The following is a 23,892-nucleotide window of genomic DNA, read 5'->3' as shown; positions in this document are numbered from 1 at the left end:
GATTTCAAGAGTGCTCCATTGGTCAATTGGAAATCTGCTCACACAACTTTTTGCGCCATGTCATCGAGTTAAATTTTATGTACGCAACTAGGTACTTACAGTCTTCATTCTTCAGCTTTTACGGAGAGCCTTGCCTCTTTTCTTGTCAATGGGCTTTACAGCGGGTTATCGAACCTGCACTGCTTTCTGTGCGTGGGACGTCAGAGGAGAAAAAGTCGGATATTTTACCTGTTCCTTACTCAGCTTTATTAGTAAAAATTGTGTAGTCTTCATATGAGCAAGCGTTTTCTTTGGTTTACTACTTTTGTTCGCAGTAAGTAATGCTCAGTCCAGTTTAGTAATAATGTGCAAACTGACCGCAAAATGTTGTCTTAGAAATAAGCAACAAGTAAAGAAATAAATTGCTTCTCAGTACATTTGCTGTGAATTTGATATTGAAATATGCTCCAGTTCACAAAATTAGAGCAACGTAAACTACAATATACAGCGCAAAATTAGGCCCGGTAAGGCTAGCCGTCTTAGGCACGCAGCGAGTCTGACAGATTGTTCAATGTTCCTCTTAAAATCTATGTACACCTTTGTTCGCCTAAAGTCCGGCGTTGCAGTTTGCTCAATACGTACGACGCAACTTCGGTCAAGGACGTCTTGCCATGAAACACATACTAAATACTAAACGAAAAGCTCTGGAGGCTAATTTCTACTTTACTTCCAGTCGTATATTTAGAGTGAAGCTCATGCGCCCATTGCTGTGGCGAGCGTCGGCGTTGTTCCTTGTAACCGAGCGAACGAACACATGAAAGGATGAAAGTGAAAGCGAACGCGGAGCCCAGCATGAGAAGAAAGGTGGCGATAACGCAGAGAGCGCAAGGAGGAAACAAGAGGAGGAGGGTGCAGCGGCACAATGAGGCGGAAAGCGGAGGAGGTGAATGTGGCGAAACCGTGAGAAGGAAAGCGTTGTGCGGCTGGTTGCGGCGATGATGGCTACCAGATGACGCCACCGTAGCGTGCGTCGTCTTTACGGAAACAAGAGCGTTGCTAGAGTGGAGGCCCGTCTGATGCGGCTGATGTGATTCGCTCCCATTCATAACCACGCGCCACCTCTCGTGATTTCCCGATTAGTGAGGCAGTCGCACCACACATCGCTCCGTTTGAAATTTGCCGTGCGAGGCATTCATGTCCGCGCAGCCAATATATCCTGAAATAAAAATACTTATACAACTGCGCTGAAATTTCGCATTGTGAAGTACTGTAATCTTTTGTTTAACTACGCGCAGAAAACTGTCAATCAAATTGACCGATTTCTATAGGCCTGATAATAAAAGAGTTAATTCATTGGGTTTTGACATAAACTATGGAAAGAATGGTAGTTTAAAGAAATCACCGTCGTAACGTCACCAACCGGGCAGGTAATTTTGATTGCATATTTACCTACAACTATTTACCTCGAACCCGAGCACACGAGGGTTGGACCCTCCCTCGCGTAGCCGTGCGCGGCTTAGCCGTGTCCGGGGAAAAGGGGATCCTGGGGGTTGAACCAATGCCGGGTGTTTGGACCTATACGGCCCCCCGGCGGCGGCAACACACCTCTTTGGCCTCGGCTTCACGTAGACGGCACCCCCGGACTGACCCACCCGGGGGAAATCGGTAGTTGCCTTTTCCTGTCCCCCTCTCCACTCTTCGTCTTTCGATCTCACTTTGAATCTTTCCTGTCTTCTACTCACTTCAGTTTACTTCTCATTATCCAGGCAGCAAGGGTTAACCGTGTGTATCTACCTAACCTTGGGTACAAATATTAGGTTATAGCGGCGTTGTATAGCTGACGTATACAGGTATGTTCCTAACCTCGTAGCGTGCCCTTGTTGGGCTCGGTGGTGGGTGGCTACCATCGCCGCTGAATATTCTAAGAATACATGGCAAATGCATTCCCCCTCCTTGCAGATCGTCATACCAAAAGAGGGCGTACCGAAGCAATTTTTGATTTCACTTTCAAAACCAACGCAGAAACATTTCCACGCTACCATGTGATCCACAGTGAAGGATCTCTGCCAATGAAAAAACTATCGCCATTTCAAATAGCAAAATGTCTAATAGAGAAAATCGGAAAGCAATACAAAGCTTCAAAGATGTCAAGTGGGGACCTCCTCCTTGAACTCAAAACCAAAGACCAAGTCGCAAAGCTCGCTGATCTCACCAGTGTCGGTAACACCAAAGTAACAGTCTCAGCACACCGTTCTCTCAACACAAGCAGAGGTGTAATATCAAAAGAAGAGTTCCTAAACCTAAGCGATGAAGAACTCCTGGAAGGTTTCCAAGAACAAGACGTAATCACAGTTCAAAGAATAACCCTCCGAAGAAATGACGAACAAATCCCATCCATACACGTTATACTTGCCTATGGTACCAGTATTGTAGCTACTACACTTGATGCAGGCTCTCTTAAGATCAACGTAAGACCGTATATGCCAAACCGGAGGCGGCGTTTCAAGTGCCAGAGATTCGGACATGCATCGCAATCATGCAGAGGTAAATCGACATGTGCAAAGTGTAGTGCCAATGACCATCAGTCGGAAAACTGTAATGCTGCTCCACACTGTACAAACTGCAAAGGTGATCATCCAGCATATTCACGATCTTGCCCCTTCTGGAAGAAAGAGAAAGAGATAATTGCACTTATAGTGAAAGAGAAGATTTCGTTTTATGAAGCTAGAAAGAAACTAGCACACTTACCTCAAACAACCTACGCCAGTGCGGTGCGGCAGAGGACAGCACCGCAGTTGTCTCAGGAGTCTACAGGGACTGCAGTCAGTGGCCCAGTAGTAACTCCATCCGTCCCCTTGGTGGCAGCAGCCAGTGCTGCTCCATAATCATCACCACAGGCGGGCCTGCAGACCCCGGTTCCCCAGGGCCCCAGGCTAAATCGAACTCCCAGGCCTGAGACGCGCGTCTCAGCGTCTGGTTCTCGATCATCCAGCGCCTCGGGGAAGGTTATGGATGTCGACACCAAAACTCCGGCGTCATCGACGCCAAAACATCAACGCTCCCTAGAGCGCACTAAGAAAGACAAGGTCACAATACCTACGCGAACAAAGGGACCGGTAACCTGAACAGTTACCGTTCTTCCAATGGTACATTCCCACTAACAAATGTCACCTACAGTTACTTAGTACATATATATAAATTACTATTCTCAATTCTGCCACTATGGCTTTTATCGTGCATTGGAGTTGTAGAGGACTGACTCGCAATTTAGGTGACATTAAAGACATAACAAATAACTTTTCGCCAATCGCATTTTGCCTACAAGAAACAAACTTAGGCCCTAAACACAGTCAATTCCTTAGCGGCTTCACCGTTGTCCGAAGGGACCGCGAATGTTCCAGCCGTTTGTCTGGAGGAGTGGCTATAGTCGTACAGGGCGGCACTCCCACCCGAAATGTCTAATTAAATACAAGTACATCTTTAGAAGCCGTAGCTGTCACCATTCTATCGTACAAAACCATCACCATTTGCTCACTATATATTCCACCCCACACACATTTTACTATTAGACTTAGAAAAACTAACAGATCAATTGCCGGAGCCATTCGTCCTGGTATGAGATTTTAATGCTCATTGTACTCTTTGGGGCAGTGTCAAGACTGACCAAAGAGGACAACTCGTTCAAGATTTTATTCTGTCAAATAATATCTGTCTTTTAAACTCAGGTGCGCCAACTTACTTCTCACCAATTTCCCGCACATTTAGTTGGTACCCCCACCTATAGCAACCTGTTAAACTTCAAACGAGCCAAAGCCAAAGCACGATTCATCGGAAGACATGCTGAAAAATCGTCATGGCAAAAATACATCTCTTCAATTTATAGTACGGTAACATCGAAACGAATGTGGGACCAGGTCAGGAAATTTAGAAGACAGTACTCATCTTACACAATACCGTTACTTACAAGTCCAGGCACACAAACAACAATACAAGAACAGGCAGATATACTTGGAGAACATTTCCGCGAAGTATTCAGTTCAGGGAAATATACAAAGGAATTTTTACAATACAAACAGTCTGCTGAAAAACAGAAGCTGCCCACTACTGGCGCACCAAATGAACCGTACAATTCCCCCCTCACACAACAAGAAATAAACAGAGTTCTTTCTACAGGGAAAAACACAGCGCCAGGTCACGACCATATTCACTACTCCATGCTGGCTCATCTATTTCAAGCATCTGTAAACGCTCTCCTTAAATTTTTTAACTTAATCTGGGAATCTGGCATAATGCCGCAAGAGTGGAAAAATGCAATACTAGTTCCATTTCTAAAAGCCGATAAATCCCCCACATCCGCAAGCAGCTACAGACCTATTGCCCTCACAAGCGTTTTGGCAAAATCATACGAAAGCATCATAAACAGAAGACTTGCATTTATTTTAGAATCAAGAAACCTTATTGACCCCCATCAGTGTGGATATAAAAAGGGTTGTTCTACCACTGACCATTTTGTCCATATAGAACATAAAATTCGATATGCATTTTTACACAAACAACACTGTCTTGCAGTTTTCTTTGATTAAGAAAAAGCCTATGATACCACATGGAGATATGGAATTTTAAGAGACCTGGCTGACCTCGGCATCCGGGGTAGAATATTAAACTGCCTAGCTGATTTTATGTCTAATAGAACATTTCCGGTGCGTCTGGGCTCAGTACAATCTCATACATTTATACAGGAAAATGGTGTTCCACAAGGCTGTATTCTCAGCACGACACTCTCTATAGTTAAAATGAACACGGTTAATAAGATCATACCGTCGTCTCTTATGCGCTCTTTATACGTAGACGATCTCCAAGTGGCTTGCCGTGCCTCAAATTTGCTAACCTGTGAGAGGCAGCTTCAAATGACAATAAATAAACTCACACAATGGGCTAACAAAAATGGTTTTCGTTTCTCCACACAGAAAACAGTTACTGTTTTGTTCTCTCAGCAACGAGGGCTACATAGCGATCCAGTCCTAAAATTGAACGACACCATACTGCCGGTGAAAGAAGACCATAAATTTTTAGGAGTAACCATTGACACCAAACTTAACTTTCTAACTCACATAAAAGCACTGAAGATTAAAGCAAATAAAGCTCTAAATATCCTTAAAATTCTGTCTCATAAGCACTGGGGTTCCAACCGAACGTGCCTTTTTCGTGTTTACCGGTCTCTTGTGCGTAGCCTTTTAGACTACGGCTCTGTGGTTTACGGCTCAGCCAGAAAGTCCTACATCCAACGACTTGATCCGGTACATAACCTTGGACTGTGACTGGCAAGTGGTGCCTACCGAACTTCACCTATTCCAAGTTTATACGTTGAGTGCAATGAACCCTCCTTACATCAACGCAGAGCATTCCTCACTTCTTCCTACATACTCAGAACTCAGTCTTCACCACAACACATATGTTACAACATCCTCACACAATGCAACTCACGCTTACACTGCACAAATAAACCGAACACAATTAGGCCACTTGTCCTGCGGGATGAGCAATACTGTCGGGACTATAACATCCCCCACGAAGTGCTCCAGGTAGCCAAGAAACCACAACGGTTGGCCCCGTGGTACGATTTCACACACTTATGTGATTAGACGTTAACACATCTAAAGAAAAGAGACATCCCACACGAACACATTATACAAGAATTCCGTGCACTTCAGGACAAATATCAAAATAACATGCAATATTACACTGATGGCTCGAAAACAAAAGATCACGTGGGTGTGGGGGCCGTAGCGGAAAATTGAGAAACAAGTATTCGATTACCACAACATGCCTCTGTCTACACAGCCGAAGTATACGCAATATGGACTGTAGTTAAAAAGAGCATCGCTGACAAACACGAAAACGCAGTAATATACACTGATTCATTAAGCACACTGAAGGCTCTACACGCGAAATTCGAATGTGAACCCCTGAAAGGGGATATTTTAAACATGGTAACATTAAACAAATACGGCCGGTCAATTAGGTTTTGCTGGGTACCAAGCCATGTCGGTATACCAGGAAATGAAGCAGCGGATAGGTGTGCATCAATGGCAGTGCACAAATACATAACAAACACGGCGCTTCCATATCGGGATAGTATCACGGCTATTAGGAAGGCCTTGACGTCCAAATGGCAAGAGGAATGGGACCATTGCTTAAGCAACAAGCTACATCTTACTAAACCCGTAATTGGTGAGTGAAAGTCATGCACTCACCAGCAATAATTCTATGAGGTTATGCTGTGTCGACTTCAGATCGGACACACACATTTAACACACAACTTTCTTCTCCGTAAAGAAAACCCGCCGACTTGCGAAAAAATGCAATCAGCCTCTTACAGTTATACATATCCTTCTAACATGTCCACAGTTTGAAACACAGCGACGGAAGCTTTTACAAAACCTATATAATTTAAATATGCCTTTACACCCTGCCCTACGTTTGGTGTGTTGCGACACCACGTACCCGAGCACACGAGGGTTGGACCCTCCCGCGTGTAGCCGTGCGCGGCTTAGCCGTGTCCGGGGAAAGGGGGATCCTGGGGGTTGAGCCGATGCCGGGTGTTTGGATCTTTAAGGCCCCTCGGCGGAGGCAACACACTTCTTTGGCCTCTGCTTCACGTAGATGGCACCCCCGGACTGACCCACACGGGGGAAATCGGTAGTCGCCTTTTCCTGTCTCTCTCTCCCTCCAGCCTTCGACTTTCTCTTACTTTCCACCTTTCCTGTGTCCTTCTCTCTTCTATTTACTTCCTTCTTCTTGGCGGCAAGGGTTAACCCTGTGTGGCTATCCAACCTTGGGTACACCATATTTGGTTATAGTGGCGGCATACGACTGGCGTCGTGCAGACTTGCATGCAAGCTCTGCCGCGTCCCCCCGTTGGGCTCCGTGGTGGGCGGTCGGCGCTGTTGCCGAATTTTATATATTTCATGGAAACTTCTTTCCCCAAACTCCCTGATCGCCCTCAGAAACGAGGGCGCACCGAAGATATCTTTCAATTTTTCGGACGACAAGTCCACAACTTTCCCCGATTCCACGTGATTCATTCAGAAAAACCAGACAAACTAGTGCGATCCATTTCACCGTTCCTTGTTTCCAAGACTTTGACCGAAGTTTTCGGTACAGGATATAAGGTGTCCAGAATGTCAAGTGGTGATCTCCTTTTGGAGCTCCAAGATCAGAAGCAGTATGAGAAGCTGCCGAAACTTGTGTCATTTGGAGAGACCCAAGTAACAGTAACCCCGCACCGTACCATGAACACAAGCCGCGGTGTTGTCTCGGACGATGACTTGCTGGAGCTCACTGAAGATGAACTCTTCGAGGGCTTCAGTGACCAGAATGTAATCAATGTTAAAGGAATTAAGATCAGGCGTGACAGTAAAGAAATCAAGACCAAACACCTTATATTGACTTTCGGCTCAAGTATTCTGCCCGAGTCTGTAGAGGCCGGGTACATCAAGCTCCGTGTTAGGCCATATGTGCCAAATCCCCTTAGATGTTTCAAATGCTAACGCTTCGGCCACAGTTTGCAGAGCTGCCGAGGCCGTCAAACCTGTGCGAAGTGCAGTGCCCACGAACATAATTCTGAAGCTTGCAAGAACACTCTCCACTGCGTAAACTGTGAAGGCGAGCACGCCGCGTACTCGCGGTCGTGCCCGTCCTGGAAAAAAGAGAAAGACATAGTCGCAATCAAAGTTAAAGAAAACATATCGTACAAAGAGGCACGCAGGCGGGTTGCATACCTGCTAAAGAAAAGCTTTGCCGAAGTGGCGCGTCAGAGGGCAGCGTCGCAACGGCCTCCGGCGGCTGTCCGACCCACAGGCAGTGAGTCGGCAGCTACGCCATCTGCCCCCGCGGCGGTTGCAGCTAGCGCTGCTCCGTCAAATGAGGGATCATCGACCCCGAAGGTTGGCGCAGCCGAGGCTACCCCGGCCTCCCCAGCCCCTTCCTGCGCTGGCAACAGCCGGCGCAGCCAAATCCCTCAGGGAGCCCCATCGACCTCCGGGCTGGTGGGCGCAGGGGTCTTGCCCTCCAAGGCGGAACTCTCTCTAGTAACTTCTCGCTCGCAAGAGCACGTGTCCGGCGCCTCACACGAGGCAATGGACACTACACCTACCCTCAAGGCGCGCCAAGCGCCTAAGCAGCGGCGAGGCTCCCTCGAACGCTTCAGAAAGAGCAAAACCCCGATTACAGGGCCTCGAAAGGGCTCTGTAATCTAAGGCATCACTTCCGTTTCCGTACACACAGCACTAATTTACATTAAATATGGATACACAAATCATACAATGGAACGTCAGAGGTCTCCTTAGAAACCTTGATGATGTACAAGAACTGATCCACCAACACAATCCAAAAGTGATGTGTTTACAGGAAACACACTTAAAACCACAACACACAAACTTTCTACGACCGTATGTCACGTTTCGGAAAGATCGCGATGATGCTATCGCATCATCGGGCGGTGTAGCCATTTCTATCCATAAGGCATGTCAACTTTTACAGCTACAAACGCCTCTCGAAGCAGTGGCGGTTCGAGCTGTATTCCTAAACAAACTCATCACCATTAGCTCTCTTTACATACCCCCACATTACAAATTAACGAAGCATGAATTCGAATCCTTTATTGATCAATTGCCAGAACCTTACGTTCTACTTGGCGATTTCAATGCGCACAGCTCCCTGTGGGGCGACTCTCGTATAGATGCGCGAGGTCGACTTGTTGAACAGTTCCTTTTTTCCTCTGGTGCGTGCCTTCTGAATAAGAAGAAACCCACATATTACTGTCTTGCAAACAATACCTTTTCTTCAATTGATCTGAGCATAGTTTCTCCGTCCATACTGCCTGAACTAGAATGGGAAGTTACGAATGATCCTTACGGAAGCGACCACTTTCCGGTACTACTAAGAACACCTAAAGAAAACGAATATCCACCACAGGCTCCTAGGTGGAAGATTGACACAGCAGAGTGGGATAAATTCCGAAACTTAACTAGTATATCATGGGATGACATGTCCTCGTTAGGAATTGATGCTGCCGTGGAATATTTTACAGCCTTCATAATAGATGCCGCAACTAAATGTATATCACAAGTAAATGGCTTGGCATGCAAACGGCGTGTCCCGTGGTGGAACGAGGACTGTAGGATCGCTCGTAAGAAACAGAACAAAGCGTGGGGGTTGCTACGCGCCTCTCCCACTGCGGAGAATCTGTTTAACTATAAGAAAGTGAAATCGCAAGGCAGGCGAACACGCCGACAGGCTAGAAGAGAGAGTTGGCAGAAGTTTTTATCCGGTATCAATTCGTATACAGATGAGGCCAAAGTTTGGAACAGGGTTAATAGGATAAAAGGGCGACAAACATATTCCCTTCCTTTGGTAAACACACAAGGTCAAACACTGAAAGATCAGGCAGACTCGCTTGGGGAACACTTTGAGAGTGTGTCGAGTTCAAACCGTTATTCGCAATCCTTTTTGAAATACAAACAAATAGAAGAATGTAAGCCAATAATACGAAAATCCAGACAGAATGAACCCTATAACCGGCCTTTCAATATTGCTGAGTTGACAGCTGCCTTGAACACATGCAAAAGCACTGCACCGGGACCTGATAGAGTCATGTATAACATGATCATAAATTTACATACTGACACCAAACTTACACTACTCACACTTGTCAACGCTATTTGGGCTACGGGATACCTCCCATCCACATGGAAAGAAGCGATTGTGGTTCCTGTTCTCAAACAGGGCAAGGACCCTTCCTTGGTGGCAAGTTACCGTCCGATAGCCCTTACAAACTGTATTTGTAAGCTTTTTGAAAAAATGGTTAACCGCAGACTTGTACATTTCCTTGAACTCAGCAATATGCTCGATCCCTTTCAGTGCGGCTTTAGACAAGGGCGGTCCACAACCGATCACCTTGTGCGCATTGAGGGAAACATTCGCGATGCCTATCTACATAAACAATATTTCCTATCCGTATTCCTCGATATGGAGAAGGCGTACGACAGTGCGTGGCGTTATGGAATCTTGAGAGACTTGTCGGGAATTGGCATCCGTGGCAATATGCTCTTCCTAATAGAAAGCTATTTGTCCAACCGTACATTCCGTGTGAAAGTCGGCAATGTATTGTCGCGACGTTTTATACAGGAAACTGGTGTACCCCAAGGAGGTGTACTTAGCTGCACGCTCTTCATCTTAAAAATGAACACGCTTCGTGCTTCATTACCGCCAGCCATTTCTTATTCTGTTTACGTAGACGACATACAGATAGGTTTCAAATCCTGCAACCTTACAGTATGCGAGAGGCAAGTACAACAGGGCTTGAACAAAGTATCCAAATGGGCAGATGAAAACGGATTTAAAGTGAACCCCAACAAAAGTTCTTGTGTGCTTTTCACTAGAAAGAGAGGGCTCATTGCAGAACCCAGTATCGATATGTATGGTCAGCGAATCCCTGTGAACAAAGAACACAAGTTCTTGGGCATCATACTTTATTCGAAATTAACTTTTATTCCACACATAAAGAATCTCAAGGTCAAATGCTTAAAAACAATGAACTTACTGAAAGTGTTATCCCACACAACATGGGGCAGCGACAGGAAATGTTTAATGAATTTATACAAGAGTCTCATTCGATCTCGGTTGGACTACGGTGCCGTGATCTACCATTCTGCAGCCCCGAGCGCGCTAAAGATGCTAGATCCGGTCCACCATCTAGGAATCCGACTGGCCACTGGAGCTTTCAGAACAAGTCCCATTGAAAGTTTATACGTAGAATCAAATGAGTGGTCACTTCAGCTGCAGAGAGCATACATCAGCCAAACATATTTCCTGAAAGCCCAGTCTAATCCCCAACATCCATGTTTTAATACCATCAACGATATGACATATGCTACGCTCTTTCATAATCGTCCTTCCGTAAGACAGCCTTTCTCGATGTGTGTGAGGGAGCTTAGTGATGAAATGCATGTCCCACTACTCGAGCTCCGCCTAATGCATCCAGCCAAGCTGCTACCTCCTTGGGATTGGCAGCTCATACAATGCGATATATCCTTCGTGCAAATCACAAAGCATGCTCCAGAGATTGAAATACAAATGCATTTCCGGGAACTCCAGTACAAGTACTCCTGCACGGAGTTCTACACAGATGCATCCAAGTCACACGACGGGGTGTCCTACGCAGCCATCGGTCCATCCTTCTCGGAAACCGATGTACTTCATCCGGAAATTAGTATCTTTACGGCTGAGGCCTACGCACTATTGTCAGCTGTGAAGCATATCAGGAAATCAAAACTCCAGAAATCAGTCATATATACGGACTCCCTTAGTGTTGTGAAGGCGTTGATGTCATTCTCTAACCACAAAAATCCGGTAATTAATGAACTCTATTCCGTTCTGTGTAAAGCGTATATAGATAACCAGCATGTCATCATATGCTGGGTGCCAGGTCACAGGGGCATCGAAGGTAGTGATCTGGCGGACCAGATGACCACGTCAGTTGCATCGCATTCTGCTAATTCCACCGCTGCAGTTCCTGTCACAGACCTGAAGCCCTTCTTACGGAGGAAACTACGGAACCACTGGCAGCGCCTATGGGACGCGGAAACAAATAATAAGCTCCACGTGATAAAGCCACAGTTAGGATTCTGGCCCTCTGTAACAAGATCACGCCGAACAGATGTCCTATTCTGTCGTCTCAGAATAGGACACACATTCGGCACCCATAATTTTCTACTCACCGGAAATGACCCTCCAACCTGCGGTAGATGCGAGGAGAGGCTTACCGTCCTCCACGTCCTCCTGGAGTGCCGGAAAGCCGAATTTGAAAGAAAGAAACATTTTCCCTTAGCATACCAGCAGCACATCCCCCTTCACCCATTAATGCTACTCGGCCTAGAACCGCTATTTGACACCAAGTTATCTGAAAGATGTTGTATTGCATGTTGTTAGCCCCACATGTTCGTAGCGTCTCCTCTCTTCAGAGGATGGCGCTGTGATAGTTCTTTCGTATAGCACGTGCCTCTAGGCCCTTGTGTTTCAAGGGCTCCGGCGAGGCAACAGTGCTCCAGCTATTTTTACCATCTCATATATATTCAATTTTATGTCGTTCTTTTACGATGGATTTTAATGTTCATAGTATTCGTCATTAGTCATCGCCATAATTTTATATCACGTAGATTTTATGCACTTTACAGCAACTATTTTTAGGCCACTTTACAGCCAAGTCACATCTCCATAATACATCGTCAACATCACCACTTGTCATGGCGCTCTTTGGCCACACGTGGCCCTTGCGCCATTAAACACGACATATCATCATCATCACCCTGCCCTATTACTGGCAGATGACCCACTAGTGCCATTTACTAACCTATTCCACTTCTTAGAGACAACTGGGTATTTACACCAAATATAATGCAATGCAGGTTTGCCTGCTTTAACCTTGCGTTTCCTTTTGTCTTGTGACTGGCGCAGCATGGCCTTAGTTGCCTTTGTGCCATTAAACCCCAACTAACCAACCAATCAAACAATGCACTCTGCACACGAAAGAAATCACCGCCGAAACGCTCCGTACAGATGATTACAAGCGACACTGAAACGTTTGGCCCCAGCGTTATCACTGGGCTAATGCCTACGGTTCTTTAAATGACGGGTTGGTAGGCTGCCGGATCCTCAATACGTAGTTGCCGCTAGCGCTGTTTTTGTACTCGGGCTGCAGCATCGGCACGGCGTAGACTAGCTCCTTTTCGGTTATGCTCGAGATGTTGCTGATCGAAGGCTGCCTGCTCCTAAGGAGTACGTATGATTAGTGGCCTAACCATTTCGAAGGCGTAGAGAGACTGCTGCGTGCGCACTCGGCTGCGGCAGCGAGGAATGACGTCACTACTGGCAAAGCTAATCCATCACCGCCTAGATAGCTCAATGCCTTTTCTCTCCGATCTATTACATCACGTTACCTGGCCCGACTACCATACAATCTAATTTTGACGTCACCGTTTTGATCACGCCAGCGTTGTCAGTGGAAATTCCGGGCCAGGTAGCAGGACGTCATGGATAAGAGTAAACAAGCTCCGTGTTATCAGGTGGAGTTGGCAAATCGCATGCCTCTCTTCCTCTTTTACTTTTCGCGCATGCACATGGGGTTGAGCCGGAGAAGTTTTCTGCGTACAGACGACTGATAGACTAACAGACGGATGGACAAATCGGCTAGCCATATGCAGGTTCGTTTTAAAAAAGACGCTTATAGCGTACTTAGACAGATTTAGGAAACACGAAATTTCCACCGCAGTGCGTAATTTTGTTGATACTGCTAAGAAAAAAATATGTGGGTGGCAACAAAAACAAAAACAATATGTATTGCGCTTGGCAGTCACTACACATCTGTCTGCTATGAAGTGGGCGTAGTTGTTCTGATGTCTCCAAATTGACTAATTACATTACAATTACGAATCATTAAACATTACCATCGTGGGACAATAATGCAGTCATCGCAATAACTAACAACGGTGTAGAAACAATATTAGATATAAAGGAAAGTTAGCTAGGTCATTGTACATGAGTGCCTAAGTAAGTGATTTCTTTGAAAGAAAGCGATTGATGGTAGACTCTTACATTTGTGTTCTTAGTTAATAACTTACCCATATGAACTCTCAGAACCTACCGCCATAGTGCTTCCACTAATCAAGGATCAAGGACAGATTGGCTATTACTCTGTAATTTGCACAGAAGGTGCTTTTAGTAATGTATTTGCTTGACAACCAGTTATTCTTGTCAATGTGCCCATTTATTGCTGTCAATGTCGTCTTGTGAGTTTGGGATAGCCTATTCTATGCCTTCACATAATGCACCTCCGTCAGAAAGTTGCAATTTTGTCCATAGGGCAAGCAGTACTGTTATATTTGATAGAACATAATTAGCAGGAAGTCTTCCACCGACTCATAGAATATTCCTTGCAGCAATTATTCGCAGATGTATGCGAGCAGGTGCCATTCGAAAAGTTAGGCGTCTTTTTTTCACAAAGTGGCTTTTTCTGGTGTTGGAGAAAGGGAGGGTACGGCTTCTTGTTCCTCCTGTTTGTTATATTTTTACTCCTTCGCGATGGTTTTGTGCATGATTTTATTTATTTGGAGTTTGTTTATAGACAATCTTCAGACCCTTTCGTCATCCGTTCGTAACTTCTGGTGACGCAACTGTGGTCTTCAGGCGCATTTATACTAAGCTGCAGCATCGGATAATTAGCTGAGAGGCAGCTAAGAAAAGTGACTGAAAAGTGAAAGTTCGTACAGGGAATTCTCAATGTTCCAAACATCGCATGGCAATGAAGACATTTCTTAGGCGAAGCTTTCCTTTCCTACTTTCTCGGGATTTGCGTTGCTCCTTTCAGCATTCATTGTCTTATTACTTTGTCATCAACGTTAAACGTCATGTGTAGTATAAGCGAGCTTGAGTGCCACAACTTTATGTCGATTTAAGCGTTTCGTAGTAATGTGCTCTATACGCGCAAGTGATCTGTGACTAAAGGCAAGAACAGCTTTTTCGCCAACAGAGACAAAACGTCTGCTAAAACAAATTCCAGCCCGTGTAATCTTTAGGTTTCAGTTTAGTTACAAGTTTCCTGCAATAGCTTTTGATGTATATTGCCCCGGTTACGGGCATGCAGACAATGGTATGCAAGCTGGTTACCAAAGAGGCCCTAAAGAAAATTATTAATGGGATCGGCTTGTTCGGCACGTTGGTCCGTGGTATTTCGTAAGGGTGTACCAGCATATGCAACGAAAAAAATCGGAAGTCAAAACACTGTGGTGTCACAACACCACAAAGGCCTTAATTAGACGTTTGCCACGAGGCAAATCCCCGCCCATCTATGAGTGCCTACCCTGAGGTGAACGCAGCATGGACACCGACTTTTCACTGGTCCGCAAAAGGCCACGACCCTCACCATTACCTGACAGACTGAACTAAGAATGAAAGGAGCCCCCATCCAATGCTACCGAACAACGACGGCGACCGTGGATTTGCAGGTTCCCATTCTACTCCATATTTTATACCATCGGGCCTCGGAGGCCGAGTCACTGCGGAGTGTTGCAAGCGGGGGCGTGTTATCGCAAGAGATTTGACAATTGTGATTTGCTGCTGGACAGTCTTCAGATTCCCTAGCCTGCTCGCCTAGGAAAGACGACGGTATTAAAAGCGGAGACTTTTCGAGCAGTCAGACAGAAGCTCCTGATGTGAGGCCGAGCGTTTAACTTGCTCCTGCGTGGTGTGGGCTTCCGTAAGTGCAGTCGCGTAACTCAGCCAATAAACCGTTTTTCCTTCATTCCTACAACTTGACCTAGCAGTCAATGGGCTTGGTAGATTCCTTGCCCTAGCATCACCCTAAGCTGCAACAACACAGAGAAAGGAAGAAGAAGGGTGCCCCCCCTTACAAATAAATTTATCTCTTACAAACGACGTCACCCAAGACCAATCGGAATATGTGCAGATAGCACTACAAGTCACTTACTTTCACTCCCTTGGTTTGACTTGCAGTAATATCACGCATGCTCTGTTTGGTATTGTTGTGCGTCGTCTCTAAGAAAATAAATCGTGTTTTTTTGCCAAGCATCCTTCCTGCTACTTTGCCCTGCCTTATGATGTTTTCTTATTTTCCTTCCCTATGATGGCGTACCCTTACGCTAATGTTAGGTCAAGTGAGATTGAATGACTAGACTACATATTCGCCATTCATACCGAGAACAGAAATTTCGTACGCAAGAGAATGTCGAAAAGGTAAAATTGACTAGCATCCCCTTTCGTGAAATCTGCGGCGTCAAAGGTGGCGCTAACGCTAGATAATGCACAGACGACGTCATGAAGAGACCTCACGCGCAGACTACAATAACTAGTTTGTTTTTGCGTGGCCCATTGAAATTAAGGAACAGCGGATATATTTTCAGCTACATTCCCTTACACAAAAAATTATCTTTAGCACATACGAAACAACGACAACCTTCTAAGCAAATAAGTCGGTTAACCTCGAAGCATTTTTTCTTTTATTGTCTGTTTAAAGTGACTTGGACACTGAGGCACTATGAACAACTATCACGGTAAATGGCTTTACGGTGTAGAGGAAATGTGATAGTACGTACTCGTCAAAAGTTCTAGCTCTCTGTAGTTCTAGTGCACTCTTTGTCCTTTCTGCGACACAAGAATTCTTATCGAGTTTTCTTTTTTATTATCAGATAAAAACGAAGATACTGGAAATTTATCTACATTGTACTGTACAAATAAAGTATGCGGTAAGCGTAATTTCACTTTTACGCTCTATTATCTAGAGCAAATAAAACACACGTAGTACTACTTGAGAATCCTGTTTCCGTCATGGCTAAGCAATTAATTTAGTTACAAATATGTATGGCGGGAGAGGACAAATTTTTTACTTCTAGTGGAACAGGACATTGTGGAAATTAAATTATTGTAAAAGCTATTGCATTCTGACGGTACAAAATAATTTTTGCCTTAAGAATATTAGTTTTTCTTACCTTAGGATTGTTTGCTTTATTGCAGCGAAGTACCTACGAGAAAGAAACAATGTATACAACGTAGTTGTGTTTTAAATATGAACTAATAGAACTCAATAGTAGAAGCTACTGTAAGATTAAAAAATAGGCAGGACTGGAAACCAGTAGAATTTTAATATTGGTAACAAACGGTAATCTTGCGTTGTTTAGTAGATATAAGACTCGTCAGAGATATGCTTAATAAATTAGTGTAAATTTGTGATATTGATTCAAGGTTACTCAACGCGAATGCTTCAAGACCAAGAAAAAGAAAAACTTTAGAAAGGATATTTTGTACATAGCTAACGAGTTCCACGTGCATTTATAGAGACACATACATACATGAAACGGAATACTTATTGATATTTTTGAATTTAGCCAAGCCAAAGTCTGTATGACTGCTGTAAAAAGGTATATTTGCACTAGCGCCTTCTCAAGGGCAAAGCGAATTTTCCACGATAAGCATGAAATTTGCTATTTTTTTGCGCCAAAGCACGAGTTGAACGTGCTTAATTCCTGAAAGTGAACACATTTGACAAACACCTTTTGCCTTAACCCATCTCACTGTAAATGTGGACATTAATGCAATCAGCAGTGAACACGCTAATTACCACAGCCAAGACACCCCAGCTAGTCTCCCTTCTCGTGTACCCCTTTCGGCACGCTGCAAAAAAGGGCGGCGCGGCGGCACATGTGCATATATATATTTATAAAATGTCGCTTTAGTGCAGATTACGCGGTATTATTGAACTTATTGTTATTGGCTTATCTGGCGGTCAAACCGTCTTTCCGTCCACTTGGGCCACTTGGTTCTCCCCTGGTCAAGTCATTACATCATCGGGCTGGTGTGTTGCGAGAACAGGGCTCGGAACCAACTGCGAGACCCACTTGAGTGACTGGGTATTTGAGTCTTGGTATGCACGGCTGGTAAATGACCCTATTTCCGCCTACTCGAGCCAGTTAGTGTGTGTCGTTTTGATTAACCGAAGAATTCTTCAAGATTTCGCCGGTGCGTTGCGAAATTCAACCCTTGTCATATATGTATATTGTGTTACGTGGAGGAAAAGCCGTGCAATATATTTACAGGTTATATATTCCACTGTCACTCAACCTCAGCATGGTTACCGAACCGCATGAACATCACCGAGAATCATCTTCTTTCTCTTCATCGCTGACAGCGCCTCGTAACATTACCCCCAACGGCGAAGGCACCGTCCCGGTGCTTGGTGGGTCCAAGTGATATGGCTTTAGTCTTGTTAGGCGGTCGATGCCAGAGGCAGACCGCACCATGGTGAAATCGAAAGGTTTGATTTCATATGTCATGTCGGTTCATTTGCGGCAGACATCCAGAAGGGCCAGAATATGGCAAAATCAACTTCTCATCAAAGGCCAGCACGTTGTGGTGGTGTACAGAGGCGGACCATGTCACCAGAGTTGAAATTGGCGTCGTGATGGTGGGCGTCATATACACGTCGCTGCTTTTCCTGTGAAGCGTTGAGACGCCAGCGGACAATTTTACGCGCATCTTCAGCTCAAGAGATGAAATTACAGGCGTATTGTGACATCATGTGAAGGGTAGTGGGAAGGAGCACATCTAAAAGGAGTGCGGAGTCTCGACCATATAAAAGAAAAAAACGGAGAGGAATCATGCCGGGATGTGTTCTTGGCAAATGTTGCAAAAGGGACGGTGGCGACCCAGTCCTTGTGGTCAGCGGACACGTAGAGTCGTGTGGAATATGAGCTGCAACACGGTGCACGTGCCGAAAAGGTCCGCAAGATTGAGCAGTGGCGCCTACATATGAAAACTTTATCTAATGAGTGCCAGTAATTGTAAGGGTGTTTAGTCCTCCAGTTATTCCTACGTCGGTACGACCGTATGGTCCTGGTGTCCTTTGGAACATGGACACCGTGTTGCAGCTCATATTGCACACGACTGTACATGACGAGCATGTCTGTGGTAGTTCTATTAAGACGCTCTGTTAGCTCGTTCGTCTGGGGGTGATGCGCCGTTCTGAACTTGTGCTATATAGCGCAGGTGTGGAAGATGTCTTCAACAACTTGTGATAGAAAGTAACGTCCTCGGTCAGTAAGCAGTTGTCGAAGAGCGCCGTAGTGAAGTAGTATATCTTCGAGGAGGAAGTCAACCCCGTCGGGCGCACAGCTGCTAGGGACAACGCGTGCAATTGCATAATGGCTTGTGGAGTCCGAAGCAACTGCAATCCATTTCTTTCCAATGGCGGAGAGAGGAAAAGGGCGAAGGATTTCAAGACCGACCCTGAAGAATGATTGTGTTCGCATTTCAATGGATTGAAGGCGCCCAGCTGGAAGTGCGGCTTGTTTCTAGCGGTGCTGACATAATTTGCAGGAAGCAACGTAGCGGGAAATAGAACGGTAAATTCCGGGCCAAAAAAGCGACGTCGAACACGATCAACTGAGCAAGGACGGTCTGACGCATGTGCCTAGGAAGGACGAGAAGCAGTGGAGGGCCGTCAGGGTGCATGTTGTAACGATATAAGATACCGTCATGGAGCACAAGCATGCGTAGAGAAGGGTTAGTGGCCAAGACGGAATTTTCCAGCATGCGTATGATGCGTGTCAAGTAAGGATCATGCCGTTGCTCGTCTCCGAGGTTGCTAAATGCACTGAGTGATAGTACACAAGCAGAGTCGTCGCTGTCGGGAAGCTCTGGTGGATTCACTGGATGACGCGACAAGCAGTCAGCGTCCTTATGTAGTGGGCCATCCTTGTACACAACTCTGTAATTACAGAGTACTCCTGGAGTCGTACAGCCCGTCGACCAAGACGATCAGCACCAGGATGTTTTAGGGACGAAAGGCAGCATAAATGGTCGTGGTCGGTCACAACTGTGAACTCCCGTCCGTATAGGTAGGGGCGAAATTTGCCCACTGCCCATACAAGGGCGAGCCATTTAGGTTCGGGGATGAAGTAGTTGCGTTCCGCTGAGGACAGAAGACGGCTAGCGTAAGGAATAACACGGTCGTAACCGTGACAGATGACGTCTGTGTGCACTTCGGTGTGAGCGGCTATGTCAAAATGGCCGAGCATTGGTGGTGACGTGAGTCGCTTGGTCAACTCAGCAAATGCACAAGCTTGCGCATAACTCCAAGCAAAGGGGACGTCCTTTTTTAAACGTTCTGTAAGTGGGCGTGCAACGTCATGAACGTCTATCCTGTCCACTCCGTTTTTCCCGTTCGTATTTCCGCTCAACGACACTACATGATCCACCAAGTGGCCCAGCAGTCTGCGCTTCTGAACGTCAGCAAAATTGCGTACGAATCTGTGAAAGTAGGAGCAGAGGCCCACAAAGCTTCGAACCTTGTTAGTACAGGTCGGCACAGGGAAATCTTTGACAACAAGAACTTTATCGGGATCAGGGCGAACGGTAGAAGAATCGACAAGGTGTTCGAGAACAGTAAGTTGCTGGCGACCGAAGTTGCATGTTGAGGAGTTCAGATGAAGACCGGCTCTGCGAAAAATAAAGAATTGTCGAGAGACGTTCCAGATGTGTTTCAAGAGTCAGCGGAAAGACGATTACGTCGTCGAAGTAGCACAAGCAGATTGACCACTTAAAACCGTGAACGAGAACGTCCATCAGACGTTCGCATGTAGTTGGGGCATTGCATAACCCAAATGGCATTACTCTGAACCGATAGAGGCCCGCAGGTGTAACAATTAAAGGCTGTCTTTTCATGGTCCCATGTCACCCACAGAAATACCAAACCCAGGTCTATCGAAGAAAAATATTTGGCACCGTGTAGGTGGTCAAGCGCGTCATCTCTCCATGGCAGGGAGTACACGTCTTTCTTTGTTACCTTGTTAGGATTCCGGTAGTCTTAACATAAGCGCCAGCTATTGTCCTTCTTTCTAACAAGCACGACAAGGGAAGTCCAATGATTTAAAGAAGGTTCAATGATATCTCGGGCAAGCATCTTGTAGACTTTCTTCTGTGTGACTTTGCGCTCGGTGGTGCATACACGATATGGTCGTCGGTATAACGGGCTTGCATCGACCGTGTTGATGCGATGCTTCACAACGAATGTCGGGCCCAGTGGTTGGTCACTGAGTTGAAATATGTCCCAGTACGATGCGAGAAGATAACTGAACGTATTCACATGGGGAGCCAGAAGGTCGGAGGCGATCCTTTTTTCAATCTTTGCAGCACATTTGCATGATCATAATTGGGACTGGTAGGCCACGGTGCATTAGAAGTCAACGAGGAAATATTGTAGTCGCAGGCTGGTGCAATGCTTGCAAGAGAGATACCCTAAAGCAGCACTTAAGGACATAGGTCGAAAATCACAATTGGGAGACACGTGGTACTTTATACAGATGACCATGTGTGGGACCGTGACGTTGTTCGAAGAGAGAACGTCAGAATTGCCTGACACGATGTATCCACCGTCGGCGACGGGTGGATAGGGAATGACGTCTTTGAACATCACAGCAAGGTAGGGCATTGGAATGCTTCTAGTAGAGCACAGTCGACTAGGCTTCGGATCATAAGGCTCAACGTCATATGGTAGGACGACTTGAACAATCCCGGCATAGCAGCGAATAAGGACAAAATATGCCGACAGAAAATTTAGTCCCAAGATGATTTCATGCTGGTACTGTTCCAAAACATCAAAGTATGGCATCCAGCAACAGTAACCCGGGGGTACACATCGCAGTAGCAATCGGAGTTGCACCGTCAGGTACGCTGACTACAGTGATTGGAGCGGGGGTGAGATCTTTGTTTAGATGAGCACGGAGGATGGGGCTCATAACTGGTATGTGGGTGCCGGTGTCAACGAGAGCGACTACAGGTGTGCCGTCCACATCTATGTTGATGTTGATGAGGTAGTGATGGCCACGTAGCGCACACAGAGGAACATCGGGTTGGGTCGTCAGGGCAGGCTCACCTCTCGGAGCTGCGTCCGTTAGTTTTCCGAGGAGGGGAACGGAAAGCCGGGAGAAGAAAAGCGACGGCATTAGTGCGACCGGGACCGGGACGGAGAGCGGCTCTGTCACGGAGACAAGGAGGGCGGAGCAGGATCCTCTTGAACGTGCGTCGGCAAGTGGGAACTGCCGGCCGGACGTCAAAAAGTTGAGTACGTCTGACGAGCTTGTGAGTTCCACGAAATGCGACAATGGAATATGGCCGACGCGTCCACAGAAGCAGATAGGCATATTGTCTGAGGTGCGCCATGCTGCCGAGTTGGTGTAACGAGGACGAGGCGTACGAGCGTCGGTATGGATCAGGCGATACAGGTGGCCGGTAGTCTGGTGTGTTGACTGGGCAAAGCGACTGCAATCGCACGTTGGCTAATTCTTGCCGTACAACGGACAGCTCGCCATGTACGTGTCCACTGACCGTAAGGACTGGGACGCCGCCCTACCTTTTGTAACTATATATATATATATATATATATATATATATATATATATATATATATATATATATATAGATATATACATATATATATATATATATATATACATGCGGACTTTTCATAACATACCGTGTTTTTCACCGAACAATTTCAGAACAGTTTAGAAGTTTTCCGTGGCAGATAGCACACTTCTAGTGCATTAGCTGGTCTACTCTAAGAGGCGGATATTAGTTGCATAATAAATAGAAATAGAATATCTGTAATTCACAAAAATTAAGTAATTAGGCTTTTAACTAAATCCATATTTATGGCACATCTTGCAATTTACAAATTCTACACGGGCAGCTCACAAGGCGATTTGTCAAGATGACACCAGGTGCGGGCTATTAATTCCCGAACTTTGCGACTAAATGGATTGGCGTTTCAGGTATTGTTTTGCTTCAATGCATAAAGCGACGTTTTGTTAAGAAAGTAAGGGGAATGACAGTGCATTTTTACAACAAGTTTGACGGCACATGTCTCGTATATGGTGTCATACAAACAATTCTTTTCTAGTTGATATATCTTGCAATCTCATACGCTAGAATGTGTAAATTGAAGTATGTAATTAGTAAAAAATTTAATAGTGAGATTCTCGGAATTATTCAATTAGGCATTTCGTTTTTTTTTTCGCGCAAGTACTGTCCGCCTCTTTGAATAGACCAGCTCAAGGACTATAGTTGTGCTACCAGCCACAGGCAATTTTTAAAAAAAATTTGGAGCGTGTTTGCTGAAACACCCTGTATATGCTATGGGATATAACTGGGGCCAACTATTAAAAATACAAACTAAAGTGCTACACGTGTCGAGTTGGCGCTGTATTCTTCCGAGCCATATTGAGGATGTCATGATAATAATAATAATATAATATTTGGGGTTTTACGTGCCAAAACCACTTTCTGATTATGAGGCACGCCGTAGTGGAGGACTCCGGAAATTTTGACCACCTGGGGTTCTTTAACGTGCACCTAAATCTAAGCACACGGGTGTTTTCGCATTTCGCCCCCATCGAAATGCGGCCGCCGTGGCCGGGATTCGATCCCGCGACCTCGTGCTCAGCAGCCCAACACCATAGCCACTGAGCAACCACGGCGGGTGGATGTCATGATAGGTTTTCAATCCGCCAAGCTTGATAATTACCAAAGACTGTCTAATAAACTGTTTATTTAATAACTTCCAGCGAAAGATCTTCAATATAAAAGTGGTAGCGCTCGTTCTGATAGATCAGATTATTTATTCTATGCAAATATAACTGCCTTGTTTAATATTTCTCTAGTGTTTCCTTAAAGTGCGCGAAATTTGAGATACCACGTGTCTCTCGGCTAACGCACCGCGGTTGTAGTGCCCTCAAATGTAAGTTGAACGAATTAGCAAAAGCTGCTTCGCACACAGAGATCGACTGAACAGACCGTAAATAAACAAGAAAACGCACATTTCCATGTTTCAAACCGTATCATTTGAGCGGAAACTGCTATACCTGCTGTGGAATAACCAGGGCATCTTCTTACCATAGTGCAAGAGATACTTTACTCAAAATTTATTTTACAGATGAAACACAACTGGAACAAATACCACCTGATGTTTTTGTTGTGGAAACTTGCATTGTTGTGAGCAGAAACTATTCTAGTGCGTTCAACACGACCGAGAATCTTCTTCTGTACTTAGGTGCCATGCTGAATGGGGTGAGTTGCGTTTACCGCATCTTTCAATGTGCACAACTGAACAGAAAGATATGTGATTTGCTTGAAGGAAGGCAGAGAGGTCAGCCTAAGCTAATGTGCTCTAGCCGGATACGCTGCACAGGGGGATCGGCAATAAGGGAAGTGAATGATGGATAACGATGGCATAGCAGAGGGATGCACAATACAACTTTTAATGAAGAGTGCCGCACAACCCATCTC

At 45.5% G+C, this 23,892-nt stretch overlaps 1 long non-coding RNA gene across 1 annotated transcript in view; it reads left to right on the top strand.

The window, feature by feature from the left end:
- Positions 1-23,892, top strand: part of LOC142563595 (uncharacterized) — a 118,473-nt gene that overhangs the window by 73,257 nt on the left and 21,324 nt on the right. The window lies entirely within an intron of this gene.

The sequence above is a fragment of the Dermacentor variabilis genome, chromosome 11 (genome assembly GCF_050947875.1).
Source record: "Dermacentor variabilis isolate Ectoservices chromosome 11, ASM5094787v1, whole genome shotgun sequence".
Classification (NCBI taxonomy): Eukaryota; Metazoa; Arthropoda; class Arachnida; order Ixodida; family Ixodidae; genus Dermacentor; species Dermacentor variabilis.
The sequence above is the reverse complement of the archived record's forward strand: the minus strand, read 5'-3'. Positions and strand labels throughout refer to the sequence as shown.